A 21,881-nucleotide genomic window follows, 5' to 3' on the forward strand; every position below is an offset into this window, starting at 1 on the left:
ATATATATATATATATATATATATATATATATATATATTAATACTGATGTTTTTACTCTGAATGAAACTGAGTGTAGATTTAAATATATATATATATATATATATATATATATATATATATATATATATATATATATATATATATATATATATATATATATATATATATATAATACTGATGTTTTTACTCTGAATGAAACTGTGTGTGGATTTTTTTTTTTTTTTTTTTTATCAATACTGATGTTTTTACTCTGAATAAAACATTTTTTTTATTTAAAATCCCTACCTTGCTTCCACTCGTCTGTGAAACAGCAGATCCAGTCTTTCTGGCTTCCCCCCTCCCCCTCTCTCCTAGCAGCTGCCTTTATTAACATGCAGCCCCTTGGCCAATGAGGCTGCGAGGGCTTTGTGACATCACGGGCTAGGGAACAGTAGGCAGGCAGTGAAGCAGGCAGGCTGCCGACTAAAGCCAGTGAGTCCAGGTTTGGGGGGTCAGGAACCGGTCTGACCACAGAATGGAGAGCCTGTGCGTATACTAGCTTTCAGGAAAATATGCTGTGGAGGATGTACATGGAAAACAGAAGGAGGCTTCCACGGATACAGCCAGGGAATGTCAAGACATGTTTCAGGTGAGTTGCTTCTCAAGGGCTCTTGTCTGCGATGACTCGAATACGGATGAGGGAGAGGGAGAGAGAGAGAGAGAAAGAGAAAGGGAGGGAGTGAAGGAGGGAGGGAGCGCTTTTGCTCGGCTCTTAGCATACGGCCTTTCTAAGGAGGATATGAAAAAGAAGATGACGGAGGAAAGAGAGAGAAGCTGTGTTAATACATTGTGTCGAGGAGATCCAGTTGTATCCCGGGGTCTGTTGCTGCTGTCAGCTGCCCCTGCCCCTGCCCCATTCCAGTGGCAGATGCATCTTTGTTGATGCCACAAATGAACATTGTGGGTGTGTGTAATCATAGAATAGCGGCAAATGTGGAAACAAAAAGCACTGCTATTTTTGCCACTGAAATTCAAAGCTGCATTTGTTTTCTATGTGGATGTATCCATTCCAAATGATGAATCTTGTTCCTTGTTCCATTGGTGCTACAGCTGGATAGATGCAGTAAAGGGTGGATAGATGGTTCAGTAGACAGACTGATGTCATTGGTGGTCGTATATGACCTTTTGTTAGACTGCACATGTCTGGATTTGGGTCTTTTATATAGAACGCTTCAGGATGATTGATTTTTTTTTTTCTCTGCCAAGCCTGCGCAGATGCACAAGAACACACACACGCGCGCGCGCACACACACACACACACACACACACACACACACACACACACACACACACACACACACACATTGTTTTCATGTTTTATGGTGACTTTCCATAGACATAATGATTTGCATACTGTACAAACTGTATATTCTATCACCTTACACTAACCCTAAACCTACAAAACTTTCTGCATTTTTAGAAAACATCACAATATGATGTATAAGCTGTTTTCCTCATGGGGACCAAAACATGTCCCCGCAAGGACAAGGATTTGAGATCTTGCCATTTTTGTAGGGACATTTTGCCCCCATAATATAGGGTTTACCAGGCCACACACTCACAGATACACATTTTAGGACTCAGTATACAGCCTATTCACCTCTCCTTATAGATGTATTTCTTTTAGATATAGAGTATCAGAAAGAAAGAGCAAGGACCAATGATCTGTGTAGATCTTTACTGGGTGGAGGATGGCATTGTGGGGGATTTCATTCATTAACATATGTGTCCTGTGGGATAGGGGTGTTATGTGTGTGAGTGGTGGAGTGTGTGATCATGTGTTGGGGCTTGTACACAAAGACCTGACAGCTACACTAATTATGCGGTAATTAGGGATGCGCTGGCATAGGAAATTTGGCCAATACTGATAAACCAAAAATTAATATTAGGTTATGGTTGATAACCATATGATGGCATATGATCTTTATTTTCTTTCTATTTCACACTAAAATTTAGAATTTTGTGAAACCACACATCAAAACATTATAACATAGGGTGGTTAAAATTAAGTTAAAATTATTTTTGTAGAAAGGTTAGTTAAGTTTTAGGGCAACGTCAAAAAAGTGGGGGTAAAAGTGATTATGCATCAAAACATGCATAATAGAAAAGATAGATGGTCTGCCATAAATGACTGCTGATTAAATTGTAAATGTAGTTTTATCTGCTTCTAACATCAGCATAATCAAACTTGATTAAATACATATTTCTAGACTGCTAATTAATAATTTAATATATTGTGCATCCCTATATCTAATTTACACCACACAACAATAGACAGTACACCTCTTCAGGGAAGAGGAAGAGCTCCTCTACAGAGAATGTAATGCTTTGGATTGTGCGGGGGTTTCCCTCTCATTACACTTAATTTGTTTGTTGGTTCATATGTGTTTCTGTGTGTTTCCTGTTATATGTATTCATCTGTTGAACTACAACCTAAGTCTACGTTTCTCTTGTGCCGTTTTTATTTTTTATTTTTTAAATGAAGTAGAAACTAGAAAGTATATAATGAGCAAAAGAAGCCAGGTCAGCACAACCATAATAACAAGAATCTGGGAGCCCTGTGTGTATCTTTAGATTGAATTGACATTAACATTTAGAACCTAAACCATCATCTGATTCAATTGCTGTATACAGTCATTTGACATCCTCTTCCTAAATTGAGAATAGCATCTGCAGTTTTTATTTCCAGGCACAAATATGAATAATCTTTTATCCATATTTGTTAATTGTGGTTTTTCTATTTCTCAGTTGTGACAAAAAATAGAAGAATACATGATTTTTTTTTTTTTTTTACTGTAATCAAAATGATGCGTGAAAAAAATAATTTATTTTCTCATAATTGCTTATTTATTTTGTTTTCAATTGCAGCTTGTCACAGTGCTGATATTTCACTTTTTGCCAACAAATACTGGCACACATTTAAGCAGTTTTTACTGTTGATATCCCTTTTACTTTTCCCAGTATTGTAAGCCTGGCAGTCAGAGGCACTGGCGATCTGGCCCTATTAGCCCAAGCCATAAGCTCTCCTTGACTGTCAGAGCACTGCATCACTCATTCACTGGCCCCTCAACTGATTAAAAATCCACAGTAGGGTCCTGATTAGATAGCTGTTGTTTTCATAGCATAGATTTTAAAATGTTTAAACATTTGTCAGAAATCAGGACGCGGTGTTGCTGGAGCCTAACCTAGCATCTCAGGCTGAGGGCAGGAAAACACCCATGGACACACGACTAACACACACAAACATACACAACTAGCTAACATGCACCACCAATTCATAATACTTTTACAATGAAATATAAACCTGATGCAAACCACAATCTTAGGTAGAATGAAATTTTCTGAAATGCTTTTTCAATTCGTTTTTTTCAACCATCATATACTGAACTATATGGCTTTTGCTTTATTGTGCAGTGTTTATTTGTGATGCTGTATGTTTTAAAGTAAATTTGTCGTCCTCTGTGATTTAAGGTTTAAACTTTAGTGGAGCTCTTTATATTTCTATGTAACCCCATGGAGTGTGTATGTGTCTCTAGTAATGTAGCAAAGGACTGGGGATTTTGTGGATAGATTGGCCGGTGGATACCGGAGGCAAATATTTGGAATGTGCAGAGTGAGTGATGGGGCTAAAGTATGTGTGTGTGTCAAATGTGAATATGTGTGTTGGGGGATTTTCCGAATAGGAGTTTTTTTGGAGTACTACAGGCTAAGTGTTTCAGCAGCTTGTGAATGTGTGCGTTAGCATATATAAATCTGCCGTCTGTGAGAATTGGAATTGTGAATAAAAAGGATGTTGTTTGTCTTGTCATATATGCATCTGTGCATACATGTGTGTATATAAAGAGTCTCACTTCTGCTTGGCTCCATTAAAGAAGCTTAGGGGTGGGCGATATTTTTAATTATATAATATATATATATATATATATAAGGCCTCATTTTATTTCATGATAACAAAATATATCACTTATATATTTATTATTATTATTATTATTATTGTGATTGTCAAAACATTTGGTAACTAAATAAAATTTTATAAAGTTTAGTGACAACATGTTACAATGTTTACATTGTACAATGACTGGTAGGATACAGTTTTTATTATTGCTTGACAAAAATTCAAGATTTCAATTCCATTCTTGGGATTTGGTTTCCGATTTTGATTCAGTATTGACTCATTTGGATACATGTTTATTTTAAATTTTATTTAAAACAATAATCTCACCTAATGCTGTAAACATAGAGGGCCCAATCTGCTGGTATTATTAAAGGTTAAAAATAACGAATGAAATATAATGCAGTTTTTGTTATAATAACAATTATTTAATGACATAAGTAAAAATATAATAATATAATAAATACGTAATATAGTGCTCAGCAAAATCTCCTCTCTTGCTATTTTTTCTATTCAGTTAACATGCTATGGTCATTAAATGGCTTTTCCTGAGGTAAATGTAACGTTATGTGACATAATTGTTCTCCTGCTGTTATATTGACCTCTTTCCGGGTGGACACTAATTGGTCGATATTATGTATATTTCGGTAAGTTGTACTGCATCTTTATATAAAAAAGTAACAGATGATCGGTTCACGTGCACTTGAACTGAGGCGCTCAGCGATCTGTCACGTCACATTTACAAGCGCCAAACGTATTTTTGTCTGAATTTCGTAATAAAATTGACGGAATCTAAGCTGAGAATTAGTTTAACATTAAAGTACCTCTTTGCTCCGCAATTTTTCTGTGCGTGAGAAAATGGATGTGTGGCGTGAGAGCGTGTGAAAAGTGTCAATTGCGTGAGTCTCACGCTCAATGCGTGAGAGTTGGCAGCCCTGGACACACCCCTTACTGCATTGGTCCTGGCTTTTGTTCACAAAGGGCGAGTTCCGGGACTGATTCCAATGTTCCTAGGTCCCCATCCCGGCATCAATCCCGGGACGTGTTTGCGTTCACATAGAAGGCACTCTAGCAATTTTACGGCATTTTCCCGGGATCAACGCGCTGTGTGAAAGGGGCTTGACAGAAACAACACCCCCCCCCTGACTTAACAACCCAGCAGCAGCGTTACTACAACTCAGCTGTTGAGTTACAGAGTGCAGGCTTTTTGGGAAAGAGCAGGAGAGAGCAGTTCTCAGCGCTGCCAAAAATTGGTACAATTCATCTGTGAAATATAAGTGTCTGGACTCTGGACTATGCTTTGTTTTCATTGTGTTTTGTTCCTGTCTTGACCTAGTTACTATTCTGTGTCAGTTTCATTCAGTTCACCTGTTGTTCATTTATTAGCTCATTAGTTCCTCGTTTGTTCTTGTGTGTATATACTCTCTGTTTGGTTCAGTTCTTTTTCCTGTCTCGTTAATGTAAGTGGTTGTATTTTTCCTTTTCTCCTGTGTTTGCCCTGCGTGGATTTATTAAAAATTGTTATTCTGAATTCTCCTTTGTCTTCGCACACTTTGTAGGCCTACAGCCGCACGTGACAATAAGGTTTGTATACTTTTTATTTAATCTAAAAGCCTTTACTGTAAATTTTATTTTACGCAACACAACATATAGGGACGAGATATCAGTCATGTCAGGACAGAACATGTCAGTCATGATGTAAACGCCTTTTGCCTTGCATAAAATAAACAAATTTTATTTGTTATAATACTGAATCTAATTACTTTGGATGTTAAAATATGTTCTCGGAACTCTGTACTGCATTTTTGCTTATGGGCAGGTTATGAGGAGTCAGGCTCCGATTTCGGCAAATCACTTGCACAGGAACTAGCGCCATTTTAGTGGAAAAAGAATAACAGCAAATCGTTTATTGCACTTGAATTAAAATGTTACTTTTAACTGTTGATTGCTTATTTATAAAATGTTTGTTAAACAAGTTTAAATGTAGTCTATTTTGTATAGGCCTAAATGTATAAAATATGCCAGTTAGATCTGTGTTAATCCAAAGCAAAGGTTGTTTAGTGTAATACATACACCATTTTAAAGAATTTACGTTAATATATATCTGGAAATATTAACCCATGTATAATCTAAAAAAAAAAAAAAAACCCAGTATTCATGTAAACTAGTGTTAATCAACCCATTACACTGGGTTAAATGAACAACCATCCATCCATTTTCCAAACCGCTTATCCTCTACAGGGTCGCGGGGATGCTGGAGTCTTTCCCAGCTCTTGGGCCACAGAAGGGGGACACCCTGGACAGATGGTCAGTCCATCACAGGGCACACACACACACACACACACACACACACACACACACACACACACACACACACACACACACACACACACACACATTCACACACACATTCACACACACACACACACACACACACACACACACACACACACACACACACACACACACACACACACACACACACACACACACACACACACACACACACACACACACACACACACACACACATTCACACACACATTCACACACACACACACACACACACACACACACACACACACACACACACACACACACACACACACACACACACACACACACACACACACACACACACACACACACACACACACACACACACACACACACACACACACACACACACATTCACACACACATTCACACACACACACACACACACACACACACACACACACACACACACACACACACACACACACACACACACATTCACACACACACACACACACACACACACACACACACACACACACACACACACACACACACACACACACACACACACACACACACACACACACACACACACACACACACACACACATTCACACACACACACACATTCACACACACACACACACATTCACACACACACACACACATTCACACACACACACACACACACACACACACACACACACACACACACACACACACACACACACACACACACACACACACACACACATTCACACACACACACACACACACACACACACACACACACACACACACACACACACACACACACACACACACACATTCACACACACACACACACACACACACACACACACACACACACACACACACACACACACACACACACACACACACACACACACACACACATTCACACACACACACACACACACACACACACACACACACACACACACACACACACACACACACACACACACACACACACACACACACACACACACACACACACACACACACACACACACACACACATTCACACACACACATTCACACACACACACACACACACACACACATTCACACACACACACACACACATTCACACACACACACACACACACACACACACACACACACACACACACACACACACACACACACACACACACACACACACACACACACACACATTCACACACACACACATTCACACACACAGACCATTTGGTCTGGATCATAGCGTCTCCAGATCACAGACGCTGTAGCAATACATACAAATTATTTTATTTAATTCATCTTTTAAAATGTCATCAAATTAAATTTAAACAATTCATTCTATTTGTTGGCATACAACACAGCAGCGGTTTAGAGTTTAAATGAAAACATTTACAAAAAATTGTGATATTATTACATTTCTTTTTTTTAATACACTGTTATTATTACTTGAGAAATACATTCAGTAATATATGTATATATATCTCTATATCTGTGATAATTTCTTCAAATTAAACCAAACTTTTACTTTGGTGGGTTGTAGTGAAGACCTTCAAGTATGTGTAACTGACAAATGTTTTATCAAATGAAATGGTGAATGCTTGTGAAGTTCATGTGGAGTGTCCTCATGTGAGACGGCAGATGCTGAAAACATCACAAGCGTCATGCATACTTGAATATGTGTGGACTAGTAGAAGAAACTGCACTGCTCATATTCAGACTACATGTTGAAATTGCATTCTTTTTGTGGTTTAATATTCACAGACACTAGTCCAGGCCGGTGTCCAAACTCGGTCCTTGAGGACCACTGTCCTGCAGAGTTTAGCTCCAACTTGGCTCATTTTCCCCGTTTTGTGTTTAATGACTTTTATTGTTTCATGCCTTAGTTTTCTGTGACTGGTTGTAGTACCTTTGTAGTTCTTTTGTTCATTGGTTTTCCTTTCTTGTATCCCCAGCTGTGTCTTGTTTCCTTGTTATCTCCTCTGTGTATAATAAGCCCCAAACCCCCTAATGGAAAAAGAAAGCAGTCATGTTTATCTGTTACAATGAGCGCTTATCAGAACTAAACACTGGATTTTCAAAAGTTCGCAGCTCCATTGTTGCAGTAAACTTGTCACATTCTTGAATGAATAACTTATTAGATGCATGCTAGTCTGTTAGCGTAGGCACATCGACTTTCATTTTCTACACCCCTAAACATGATGCTGAACAAAACGAACTGTGATTGGTTGCTTAACATATCAGACAGACGGCCTCTGGGCGGTCCTTGGCCAATGAAAGCTGCGGTGGAGTCCAGACCTTCTGCCGTCAGTCTGGCTATGTGAGGCTACTATGACATTTATTAGGCTGCTGCCACTTTAAGACCAAATGCACTGATCTAATATATTGACACTTTTTACTTTCACTTAAGACATAACCGACTGTGTTGAATATTCTCTAAGAAGAGCATTTTGACAATTATTTGAAAGTTCAAGTGCAATAAGTCATTAGAAAAAAAAAAAACCTGATTCAAATTTGAATTTTTAGCCAGATAAAGGCAACTCTATCTTTGGACTTGGCCTCAGGCTTTGTTACTTCCTTTTAAACAGTGTTTGCTTTCAGTCATTTGTATTTGTTTAAATGTACCGGTTCTCCTAATAGTATTTAAGAAGCATTGTAATTTTGTGAAAGTGTGTAATGTAAAGCAGTCTTAATGATTTGCCTTAACTTTGTGCTGAGTGTCTGAGGATTGGCTAATCAAGTGAGTAACCCCAGAGTGCAGTCTGGACGATGGGGCGGGGCGACACTTTTAGGCGGGGCGACACGTGTCGCTCCGCCCACACCCGATTTTATTGGTTTATAATACAGCAATCTAATTGGCGTAGCCGTTTGAGGCATGAGCATGCGCATTCCTTTATGTACGAGTCTATGGTAGGAGTTTATGAATGATCTACGACTTCGACGCTGTTTGGCCATACTACAGAAATATTAAGTGATGATAACCATGGGGATTTCCGATTTCAGTAGCCTAATGATCAATTGGATAATATTTTGCTGAATTTACGGGTCAAGTTAGATGAAGTTACTGTCAAAATGTATTCGTATAGCGCTCAATTCACATCGTCTCAAAGCAGCTTTACAAAAAATCATATTGTAAGCTTTAGGCTAATATTGAGCAGTTTTAGGGCTAGGCAATATCACGAAATATGTTGCTGATAAATTACTGTTTGAAATTTAGATAGCCTACTCTTATATTTATTAATTTACCCAGCAGATAAGTCAGTGCCACTTTTAGTGAGCAATGATCATGACAGCATGAAATTACTGGCATATAGGCTATCAAAGGAGAGATCATTTCTAGGCTGATATAGGCTAGACAATATTTTTCCGCATGTCATGCAGGGCTCCGGAATTTCAAATCATTCGTAAATGCTTCTTCGTTTTTCCATTAGGATCAGTGAATAAACACAAACTCGGGATTTTACACAAATGATGATAATTCACTGTATTTCAGTAAAACATCGGATAAATCCGAAAGTTTGTTTTATTTTATTTTAAAGCAAAACCACAGTGACAAATAAGACAATAATAGGCTAGCCTACCAAATAGTATACAAGCCCAGATCGATATAATAAATCTGTTTTAGTAAATACATATTTATTTATTTTCACATTTCAGCACTACACGGTTTTAATTCTATTGTAGCCAACGCACAAAACCCAATGGCCTGATGATGTCACAGTAACAGATAGTCGAATTGTAGCCTACGGTCGACACTTATAAAACATGAATCTTTAAAACTATAACATAGGGATTTTACAGAACCAACAGGCCCTCATTTTATTAACAAAGAAACGTGAGTTTGCCATTAAACATTTTATTTGCACTGTAGCCTACCAAATAACGCACGCATTGGACAACATCTCGCTAAAAAAATGACAACAAAAAACGGTCGTGCTTTAAAAATGAAAATCAGCTGCTTTTACATTCTTACAGTGAATTCTCATCCTTTGAGTAAAATCGAGTTTGTAAAACATCTCTTTGAAGTAGGCCTGCGTTCGTTTTTAAACAATAACTTCATCCATTCTGTTTCTTAAGTACAATAAAACATTAGCCAATAGATCTTAACTAAAATTACCATGGTAAACCGACAACATATAGCCTACGATTAAAGTTAGCATTTAATATTTCTTTAATACGGCCAAATCATTCATAAAATCGAACTGAAAGGAATGCGCATGCTCAGACCTGAATCGTCTACACCAATAAGATTGCGGTATTATAAACCAATTAAATTGGGTGTGGGCGGAGTGACACGTGTCGCCCCGCCTAAAAGTGTCGCCCCGCCCCATCGTCCAGACTGCACTCTGGGGTACTACAATCAAGTTGCAACTAACTTACCTTGCAGTTTTTTTAGGTTACTTTTATAATAAAGTAGCGTTTACAGCAAGTAGTTTAGTGGTGTTGCATGACATAACACTACATTGCTATTTTTGTTTCTGCTGTGCAATGCTTGCAGCTTTATAGCTGAGCGATTTGAGATGCTAATTAAATATGCCTGCCTAAGTGTACACTGGCTTTCTCTTATATGAAACAATGGGTTACCGGAGACATTTTGGTGAATCGGTTTGGTTAGTTTGTTATTGCAAGCAAAATACGGTAAAAAAAACTCCGACATCTGTGCTAGAACACAAATCTGAATAAGAATAGCTTGATTAACTTGTATCAGGTACAGTTTTAAAGTAGTTTCCCAACATATTTTTTTAAAGATTATATGCTATTCATTATTCATAGCATTTGTAAATGGATTCTGTGGATTTATAATCTTTTCTTACACCAGTGGATAATATTGCTCAAGCTGCAGTTTTGTTGTCTGCCTCTTTAAATGCTCAAACTCACGAATTAAGAAATCACATTTTCCTTGATCTTTTGACAAATAAGAGGTCATTGTACTATAAAAATATCCTGTAAGTTTTAGAACTCCATTTCCCTGTTAGTCCAAAAACAGCTTTTATTGAAACCAAGCTCTCAAAATGACTTGTTTCAGGCTACGTCTACATTAATCCAGATTCATTTGTGTTTCAAAACGTTTACTGTCCACACCAGCATTTTCCAAAAGTTTCACATCCACACTGAAACATCGTAAAAATTAACCTTATTGTGCATGTGAAAAACCTAATAACGCTTACTTGGATTATACAGACGGAACAGACATAATTAAGTTCTCATGCTATTCTTCTAGCAGGATCATTTTATTTGATTATTTATTGTTTTATTTCCAGCTTGCACCCAGCCACCATTTTATGTTTGAGTAGAACATAAATGCCCTCATGTTTTGCTGCAGGACAGCAATGCGAGTTCATTTTCTGTCATCTTTGCAGGACTGTAATATGAAGAGTGTACAAATAAACTTATCTTTAGCAACAGTGTGAAGGTGAATAGCACAAAACCGGTATAAACCTGGATATCTATTGGTACAATATGAGTCACATGACTAAAAATGCATCATGGTTTTTGAATACCTTCGTTTTCACAGTCCACAACTCGAAAATTGCGTTAGCATTAATTTGACTGCAGATTAGTTTTGCTATTGCTTAGTCTGTTGCAGATTGTGTGATATGTACTCCCTTTACTTTCACTTTACAGAAAATGATGAATGACACTGCGACAAACAATGGTACAACTCTGGCTCAAACATCAGAAGTTTTCAAAGCAATTCCACACGTGTAGCGAGGACGTTAATATGCAAAACTGTTACCCAATCATAGTGAGTGTTTACTTTCTTATAGTCTTATATGTGGCACTCCTGTCAGAGTGTTTCAAAGAGGGTCAAAAACAGAATAGAAAATAGCCTATTACTTCCAAATTACTTTTTTATTATAATTTTTTTTTATGTAAAAATCTTTTTAACATTATAAGTGGACCTCAATGGATTCTGATTGGCTTTCAATGTTTTTGTTCATTTGCTGAAGAAAAAAAAATGTTCTGAAAGTGATTCCAATGCCATATTTCTCTGTGTCGTTATCATTATAGCTAGTCATGGTGTGGACTCTGCTATTCTTTTATATTTAGAATACTTTTTAGAACTAGGCTATATCTTTATAATTATCGTTCTTGGTGTGAATGGGCCTTTATCCTGTCCTCACTGAAGGGATGAAGGAAACAGAACGTTCTTATTAGGAAGTTGATAATGACGTCTAAGTTCCTCTGTACAATTGAAGCCAGAGTGGAGTGTGCATATGTAATTATGTAACATATATTGCTTAAAATTGTAAAAAAAAATTTTTTATTAGATCTTCAAAATGAGTTTGGAAAGATCTACTGTATTCTAGTTATTCTAAAAACAAATTGAGGGTTTTCTGGAGTGTGTGTTTGTAAAAATACACAGGAAACATTGTTAAAAGTCATACAATCTCCTAAACCAAGTGTTACCAATCACTTAAAACACATGCAAGGTACTGAATAGACTTAACACTGGTGTCAGAGCCTGAGAAAATATGATGCACATAACCGCACACACACGTGCATGCAAACACAAAGAAATCCTCCCCCCTCATTTCACTGGTCAAATTGCCGCATTTTAAGCGCGTGTCTGTCTGTGCGCCTTTGTGAGGTGCTAGTAGGGCCCCAGTTGCTATACTGGATTAGCATAGAGGATTGAGTGCCATCTGGTAACCGCCTGCAGAGAGAAACTGAGGGAGAGACAGGCACTTACAGACTCGCATTCTCTACCTGTCTGTGTACTAGGGCTTTCTCTTCTATTGATTTATTCATCCTGTAGTCAATTTCTAACCCTAACTGTGTGTGTGGAGAGAGAGAGGCACTGAGAAAGCAAATTAAGCAGGTTATATGAGTGAAGCCTCTCTCTCAGTTTCACTGTGTGCTGTTTGTTGTCTTCACACAGTGTGTATGGAAGACACATGAGAGATGTCACGTCATATCAAGCATGCTCTTCACTTCACTCACACAACACTCACTCTTCACTGACACAAGTACACTTTTGACACCTTTATTAGGGGCAAAATTGTTGGTGAGAAATTGATAAAAAATAATTTTCACAAAATACTTACTGAAATGATTTATGTGTATTTTTCTCTCATGTTTAGATAATCCTAGTTTTAAGCATGTAGTAATTAAAATTTCTATGATGTGTTTTTATATTTTATATTTAAAGTCTGGTTCTGTAACAAAGATGAAACAAACAAAGAAATCTAAATGTAACCAGCATTTGAAAAGTAAAAAAAAAAAAAAGATACCTAGGACTACCGGTTGGCATCGAAGAGATTCTGGCAAACTGTCCGGCGCCTCAGGAGAGGGAAGCAGTGCCCTACCAACACCGTTTACAGTGGAGGTGGGCAGCTGTTGACCTCAACTGGGGATATCGTCGGACGATGGGAGGAATACTTCGAGGATCTCCTTAATCCCACCGACATGTCTTCCATTGAGGAAGCAGAGCCGAGGGCTCGGAGGTGGACTCGTCCATCACCCAAGCTGAAGTCACCGAGGTAGTCAAGAAACTCCTCGGTGACAAGGCACCGGGGGTGGATGAGATCCACCCTGAGTACCTCAAGTCTCTGGATGTTGTGGGGCTGTCTTGCCTGACACGCCTCTGCAACATCGCGTGGTGGTCGGGGACAGTACCTTTGGGCTGGCAGACCGGGGTGGTGGTCCCTCTTTTTAAGAAGGGGGACTGGAGGGTGTGTTCCAACTACAGGGGGATCACACTTCTCAGCCTCCCCGGGAAAGTCTATGGCAGGGTACTGGAGAGGAGAATTTGGCCGATAGTAGAACCTCGGATTCAGGAGGAACAGTGCAGTGTTCGTCCCGGTCGTGGAACACTGGACCAGCTCTATACCCTCTCCAGGGTGCTGGAGGGTTCATGGGAGTTTGCCCAACCAATCCACATGTGCTTTGTGGATTTGGAGAAGGCATTCAACCGTGTCCCTCGCGGTGTCCTGTGGAGGGTGCTCTGGGAGTATGGGGTCTGGGGCCCTTGGTTAAGGGCTGTCCGGTCCCTGTACGATCGGAGCAGGAGCTTGGTTCGCACTGCCGGCAGTAAGTCAGACTTGTTCCCGGTGTATGTTGGACTCCAGCAGGGCTGCCCTTTGTCACCAGTTCTGTTCAAAATTTTTATGGGCAGATTTTATAGGCGCAGCCAGGGGCCGGAGGGTGTCAGGTTTGGGGACAACACGATTTCGTCTCTGCTTTTTGCGGATGATGTTGTTGTGTTGGCCCCATCAGGCCAGGACCTTCAGCATGCACTGTGACCGTTTGCAGCCAAGTGTGAAGTGGCTGGGATGTGAATCATGGTTCTCAGTCGGAAAAGGGTGGCTTGCCCACTTCAGGTTGGTGGAGAGTTCCTGCCTCAAGTGGAGGAGTTCAAGTATCTTGGGGTCTTGTTCACGAATGAGGGAAGGATGGAACGGGAGATTGACAGACAGATCAGTGCAGCTTCTGCAGTAACGCGGTCGATGTACCGGTCTGTCGTGGTGAAGAAGGAGCTGAGTTGCAAGGCGAAGCTCTCGATTTACCGGTCATTCCTACTCTCACCTATGGTCATGAGCTGTGGGTCATGAACGAAAGGACAAGATCTTGGATACAGGTGGCCGAAATGAGCTTACTCCGCAAGGTGGCTGGGCGCTCCCTTAGAGATAGCGTGAGGAGCTCGGTCACTCAGGAGGAGCTCAGAGTTGAGCCGCTGCTCCTCCGCATCGAGAGGGGCCAGCTGAGGTGGCTCGGGCATCTGTTCCGGATGCCTCCTGGACGCCTTCCCGCCTTCCCTGTTCCAGGCGCGTCCCACCGGGAGGAGACCCTGGGAAAGACTTAGGACACGCTGGAGGGATTATGTCTCCCGGCTGGCCTCGGAATGCCTCAGTGTCCCCCCGGAAGAGCTGAAGGTAGTGTCTAGAGAGGGAAGTCTGGGCATCTCTGCTTAGACTGCTGCTCCCGCGACCTGGCCCCGTATAAGCGGAAGATGATGTAGGTGTATGTATGTAAAAAAAAATGAATGCATGGTAAAAAATGATTTACTTCATGTGACAAAAAGGAAATCTGTTTAATTACATTAAGCCCTTTCAGAACATCTTGCCAATTTCAAAACATCTTATAGCTTTTAATATTATATTTTGACAACTGGAACATTTGTCTTGCAAATGCTTAAATAAAACCTATAACTGAAAATGATGAGTTATGTGAGTCTGAAGTAATGTGAAGTATGTTGGTTAGTTTCTAGTAATATTTGCCTAGCCAGTATTAGTATGGGGTTAATGAAAGAGCAGGTTCCATCTGTTACTATATGTGCATGCGAGTTCATATGTGTGCCAATTTTTGTTTTCATATGCATATTCATTTTTGTGGGTGAGAGAATGTGTGCAGTAGATGAAACCTATTGAGGAAGGTTTTCATTAGCCTAAGGCTGATTTAGCTTTAGCAGACCCATTTGCTGCCATAGTGTTTGTCAGTATTACAGCCATCTCAGCAGGGAGTCACAGACACACACTGACTTTCAGCCATCAATACTGTCTGCCAAAACCCATTTGACCAACTTTGATTTTTCTGCTAATATTTTGCCTTATATATGTATCCTGTTTGATATATGTTTTGCATAGAAAAAAATCTACTATATTTTGCATGTTCCTTTTTATCATAGTTTATGTTTTACTTCAGAAATCTGTCACATTATAACCAAAATTACAGAGGAGGGAACTTACTGGTTCCTTAAAATATATGATGAAAATTTACCAACAACATAGTGACTACAGTTGTTTTTAATACTGTAAAACCATAATAATAAAACCATATCTAGATAAATTCTTTTTGAGGCTGTGGCTAATGCCAAGTTACCACATGTCAGATTTACCAAAGAGGAGATTTTGGTAAAGATGGGGTGAAAAAAGCAGCTTAACTCAACCTAGTAGCCAATGGTTGCACTTGACAAGCCTTATCCTAACATCAACCTCAGTATTTGTTTAATCTTAATTCTGGGTGAGATGCACAGTAGTTTAGTTTTAATCACTGAAATAACTGTCTACGGACCTAAGGAAATATATATGTATATGTATATGTGTGTGTATATATGCTATGTATGTATGTGTGTGTAATTGGTGGAACCCATTTCAAGGGGTTCCAAAGTGAAGTATAAACATGAGGTTTAATTGGACACAGAATGTAGTGTTTGTTATGTCATTGTAATTGAACTATTATTATAATATAACTGTTATATATATATATATATATATATATATATATATATATATATATATATATATATATATATATAACAGTTATATTATAATAATATATATATATCAGGGATGCACCGATGTGAAAATTGTGGCCGATACCGATAACCGATATTAAAGAGCAACTTGCAGGTTAAATTTATAACTGAATTAATACTTGATATTGTCTGAAGAGGTTTTTTTAAAAACACATTTGTAGAAATTACTAATGAAATCTAATTGGTTGTAGAGATTTTGATGAAAATGTGCTAGGCTCTGGAATACGCCTTTCCCCCTATATAGCAACGCGTCATATGACGTATGCCGAGGTAAATATGAGCTCGCGTTCAGCCAGCGCTCTCATTGTGGGTGTAGTAGTTAGAGCAGTAGTGAGCGACAGAGAAAGTTTTAGATCGAGTTTTAGAGAAGCCATAATGGTAAATGATTGTGTTTGTGCTGGTTGCACAAAATCCAGCCTGTCAGGACATCGTGTCCATCATTTTCCTTCTAGGAAAAACAAGGCTTTTCGTTCTTGGGTGCGTTTTGTTCAGGTGAAGAGAGCAGACTTCACTGCCGCGTCTGTCACCGCACACTCGGTCGTTTGTGGCGCACATTTCACTCCGGAGAATTATGCACACATCTTCGGGTTCTCCCGCCGGATGTAGGCGCGAGCACAACATCAACTGGCAAACGCAATGTAAGCGGAACGAAACTGAGCTACTCGTTATTGTGTTTGTGTGGACTGTTTATCAGTTTGGACCAGTGCAGCGCGAGCAACACTGTAGCCTAACTGCGAGATCCAGTAAATAAAGCATTTGAATTCGCCACTGAAGTAATAACATCGCTGCGAGATCTAGTGAGAAATATTCACATTTCTCCGTTATTAACGGATCGAACAGCGCTGACGTGGAAATCAGGAATAAACATTGTGCAATGAATGAACGAACTATCCAGTGTCCACAGATCAGCAACATTCACCATGGCCTTACTGTAGTAACACTAAGTGCAACCATGGAAGTTTGGCATTTTCCACTAAGGCCCAGTATGCATCCACCTCCCTGCAACACTGACTTTCCTCAGCTGTAAACATTGCCTCGCATTTCCCACACAAGCACCTATGGAACAAAAAATGTTAGCAGGAATAAATATCTCTCTGTCTCTCGATGAGAAACCGCTAAGTTATATCACGTAACGTTAGTCTGGGCGGATATTAATGAGCATGACAAACGCCTGATCGAAGCTTAGTTTCTGTTATTGTAAGTTCCAATATGTTCTGTCTAACATTAATCCTGGCCTGTCCCTGCTCTCTTGGCAGCCTAGCAGGCTCATAATTGTATGGCTGTGGTCCGTCAACAATTTCCTCAGCGTCCGAAATGTCATTGCAATCCATTTTTCTCTGTTGTTTGAATCGACCGCTCTCCCTCGTGCTACGTCACGACTCTTGCCCGTCACGCCCATTTTCAGATGCGGAAGTAAAATTTTCTCATAAAAACGACTCCAGAAGCCACTGTAGCGTATTTATAATTTTTTTTTTAAGAAAATCTAGTTCCTACATTATTTTTCTATACATTGACTTGTTGGGTCTTCTAACCTGCAAGTTGCTCTTTAATATTGCTGTTATGGCCGATACCGATATTTACCGATGTCGATATCTCTGTATAGAAAACAAATTTTAATGATTATCAAATAAAGAGCTATTTTCCAAAACACTTTTTTTTTTTTTACTTTAGAAATGACTGATATTGGGCACCTTTACCTGTATGCAAAATATGTCACACATACGACACACATGCATTATATTGCATTGCATATAATGTGTGCTGGTCAACTTGTCTAAAATTATGAAACCCTTAGAAAACAGGAAAAAAAAACCCAGGAACATTGTGTACAATTAAGATAGGCTACTTAATTTATTATTCCAATATCCAAATATGATACTAAATACCACAGGGAAAAGGACTTCTATTTGTGACGTGCTGTCTTTGCCTTTGAACATTGCACATTTTAAACAGGACACGCAGCTGAATAAATGTTAGCCAATACAAACATATTTATAGAAAACAGTTGACAATGATTAGACAGGAGTCCAATAATAGCATAACGAATCACTTATTCTAAAAATAATAACAAGTAGCCTAGGCTATAAGACGAATCCGACATATGGGCTGTGTTAACAGTAAAACGTCCGTCATTTAACGAATTTTAAAAACACGGATCGGATGGATAATACAAAATGCTTTCTGACATTTTGAAAGAAAAAAAAAACAAGCAAGAACAAAATTTAAACTTAGCCCGTCAATTTTTCATTTTACAATTATCTTCTCTCTCTCTCTGTGTGCGCGCGTCCGTGTTTGTGAGGGACAGCTCGCGCAGCACTGATACATCGGTAGCCTACTTTTTAATCCATAAGTAACGAACGCGCTAGTTTTCATACAAAATAAATATGTAACATAATTAGGTTACTTTAGTTATTATCAACACAATAACGTAACACATGAAGGTACGTTTCTCAACACAGAATGAATAATAAACGCCTGTTTCTCCACTCGCGCTTATCAGTAATCCACAAGTCACACGTGCGGTCACTTTTGAGAAAAAATCAAATTCGAACGGGTATCAAATATCAAGCAATATTCAAATATCTACGAGTCAAAAAACGATCAATCAAAAATGTGTCATGAGGGAAAAATCATAAGTCGCACTGGACTGCGTTAACAATGTTACTGACGGGACAGTTCTCTGTAACGCACGTCCAAAGACTGCTTTAAAACTTTCACAGAGACCTCAAACAGAAAGCACAAAGCCTGTCTTTAAATTTAATTTCGTTTTGTATTAATTGTATCTTAATTTTGATCAATGTTTCATCAAAAATAAACAAAGTAGGCTAAATATTAGAAAATATTTAATCAGGACATGGAGGCGAAAGCGCGTGAACTGAAGCGTGTCTCAAATGAACCGAAACCTACCTGCCTCACAGACCTGAGACATAGCCTATATAGAAAGCTTGAAACATCTATTTTTAAACAGAACAATTCAAAATGAAAGAAAACAGACTGTTCTCTGCTTATGTCATCTGTATGAAATGTGTATTTCTCTCAGGCGCGTTCACTGCACGAGTCAGCATCAGTAACTTAATCTTCAACTTCACAGTCAAATATCGGCCTGTTCACATCGGCCCTATTTTGACATCGGACCGATACCGATGTGAAAAAAAAATGACCATATCGGCCGATATTATATCGGCGGCCGATATATCGTGCACCCCTAATATATATATATACCACAGATGTTTGATTAACACTAATGAAATAGCCTATATTATATTAACTATATACCCATCAGATGTTTTTCCCCTACAGTTAACCAAACATTCATTTGACATAACAGATAATGTTTGCGTGAATACTCACCAAGACAGATATTTTAATTCCGTGTATGTATATCAGGATCGTGTCTGTGTCTGAGAGGAAGATTTTTTATTTATTTTTACATCAGCATGAGTTTGAAAATCACATTTCATTGGTTCAGCCTCGTAGCATCGAGAGTTGGAATGCTGCACTTTAAAACGATACCAAACTTTTGAGAGGGGAAGTGCCAGTCGTTGAGAAGTGAGCAGAAAACTTACAAATAAAGATCCTTTTAGATGTTCAAATACTATTTGGAGCATTGGGATTGCTAGACGAGGGCTTAATGAAGTCATTTTTGTGTGAACCTCAAATTGACATTTTTCACTTGTTTTGCCTGTAGCTCGTAATTTATGTTGCTAATCAATAGATCTAGACACAAGTGATTTTACATTTCAGCTTCACTACTTGAATTCACAAAGAAATTTCAAATGACTAAAAATAATTTTCTCTGTCTGACATTTACAGCATGTTGTTAATTTGTCAGCATTGCTTTAGGTTTCACCTATAGGTTTTCATTCTGGTATGGGAAGGTTTCAAGACAGAAACCTTCAAATCTAGTTTGATCTAAAATATGGTTTAAAGTCATTATCAGTTGACGATGATAACAAACTGTTTGAAGCAATGCTGTTAGTTGTAGACATAGTGGTTATAAAATGGATTGGAATTCGCCAAGCGAGTCTTTGTGTTTATATCTGTTCCAAATCTGTGGCATGTCTTATGAGCAATGCATTACAAAGGATACCCTTGTTGCTCTCTTTATATTTAAAGTGAGGGGAAAGAGGAGAAGATCCAGATCTGACGAAGGGCCTTCGCCTGGACCCCATGACAACGCAGTGCTGAAGTGCCAACTAGTCTCTCCCTATGGAGGATCCCTTTACCACTCCAGATAAAGCATTTTCGGGAAAGCCCAGTACTTTGTTTAGGCTTGGTCTGTAGGGAATTCCAAACCTGCGCACATATATTCAAACGCTCATAACTATAGAACCAATTCTTAATGCGCATGTGAACGCCATCAGCGTTTCTCACAGGTTCGCGTTTAAAGTCTGTGTAGAGGGAATGGTGTCGTCTTAGCGGCCCCTAATTTAATAACAAATGATCGCTGCGACGGAAGCGAATCAATCAAAACTAACTTTAGCTGGAAAATAACTTTACTTAAAGAACCGCTATAAAGCCAAAACAATCTCTGTTACCATAAATTATACGTTTATCTCTGTAAAGCTGCTTTGAAACAATCTACATTCATTGTTAAAAGCGCTATATAAATGAAGATGACTTGACTTGACTTGAAGATAAATTAGTTCCTTATTCTAAAATATGAGAGAGGAAAAGAGAGAACCATAGGTGGTTCCTCATTTTCTCACTGACCTTCAGAGAAAGGGTAATGACTTTTGAGGCGTCATAAAGGGCTGTCATCTGTCTGGTGGGATGCTGCAGGCTGTTTGTTCAGTGTCATCTGGTATATTTGTGTATTAAATATACTTGTATGCTCGGACAGACAGTGGACAGTTTTTGGACTTATTGAATCTTTGTACTGGTTTGGAGCAAATTATTATACCTGACATACCTGACATGAAAGAAGGAACATGGAGAGAAGCCATTCTCTGGTGTCTGGAGTCCTTATACCCCATGTTGATGTCGTCCACCACAGATAAAGAGCCTGAGCCCACTCCAGTTAATGGAGGTGTTTATTTGTTTCGTTTTGTTGTGAAGGATTAAAACACCAGGTGCAAACGGTTATGTGTCTCCCTCATCTACTTGTGATCCGATCGACCAAAACGCATCTTAATACCAGGTGTACACAGGGCCATAGGTGGTGATGGTGGCATTGAACTAACATTGATTTATTGTTGATTTATTTATTGTTCATATCATGCAAGTATGTTTTTTGGTAGAATGCTAGTGGGTGTTCCCCAATCGGTGGGGCGTTTTCAAGCCACGTCAAAACAATTGACCAAAAGACATTTTGATTAGAGCTTCTCCAACATCCCATCTATTACTCACACTCACACACTCTCTCTCTCTCTCTCTCTCTCTCTCTCTCTCTCTCTCTCTCTCTA

The 21,881-nt window shown here is 39.0% G+C and overlaps 1 protein-coding gene across 2 annotated transcripts in view; it reads left to right on the plus strand.

Moving 5' to 3' along the window:
• Positions 1 to 391: 391 nt before the first annotated feature.
• LOC308690687 (serine/threonine-protein kinase PAK 3) overlaps positions 392 to 21,881 on the plus strand; it is a 51,404-nt gene continuing 29,914 nt past the window's right edge. For both annotated transcript variants that reach the window (XM_081365323.1, XM_081365324.1), the window contains exon 1: positions 392 to 629. The gene's annotated coding sequence lies outside the window, so the exon portion shown is untranslated. The remainder of the gene's footprint in view (positions 630 to 21,881) is intronic.

Source organism: Scardinius erythrophthalmus (genome assembly GCF_964197995.2).
Source record: "Scardinius erythrophthalmus genome assembly, chromosome: 5".
Lineage (NCBI taxonomy): Eukaryota > Metazoa > Chordata > Actinopteri > Cypriniformes > Leuciscidae > Scardinius > Scardinius erythrophthalmus.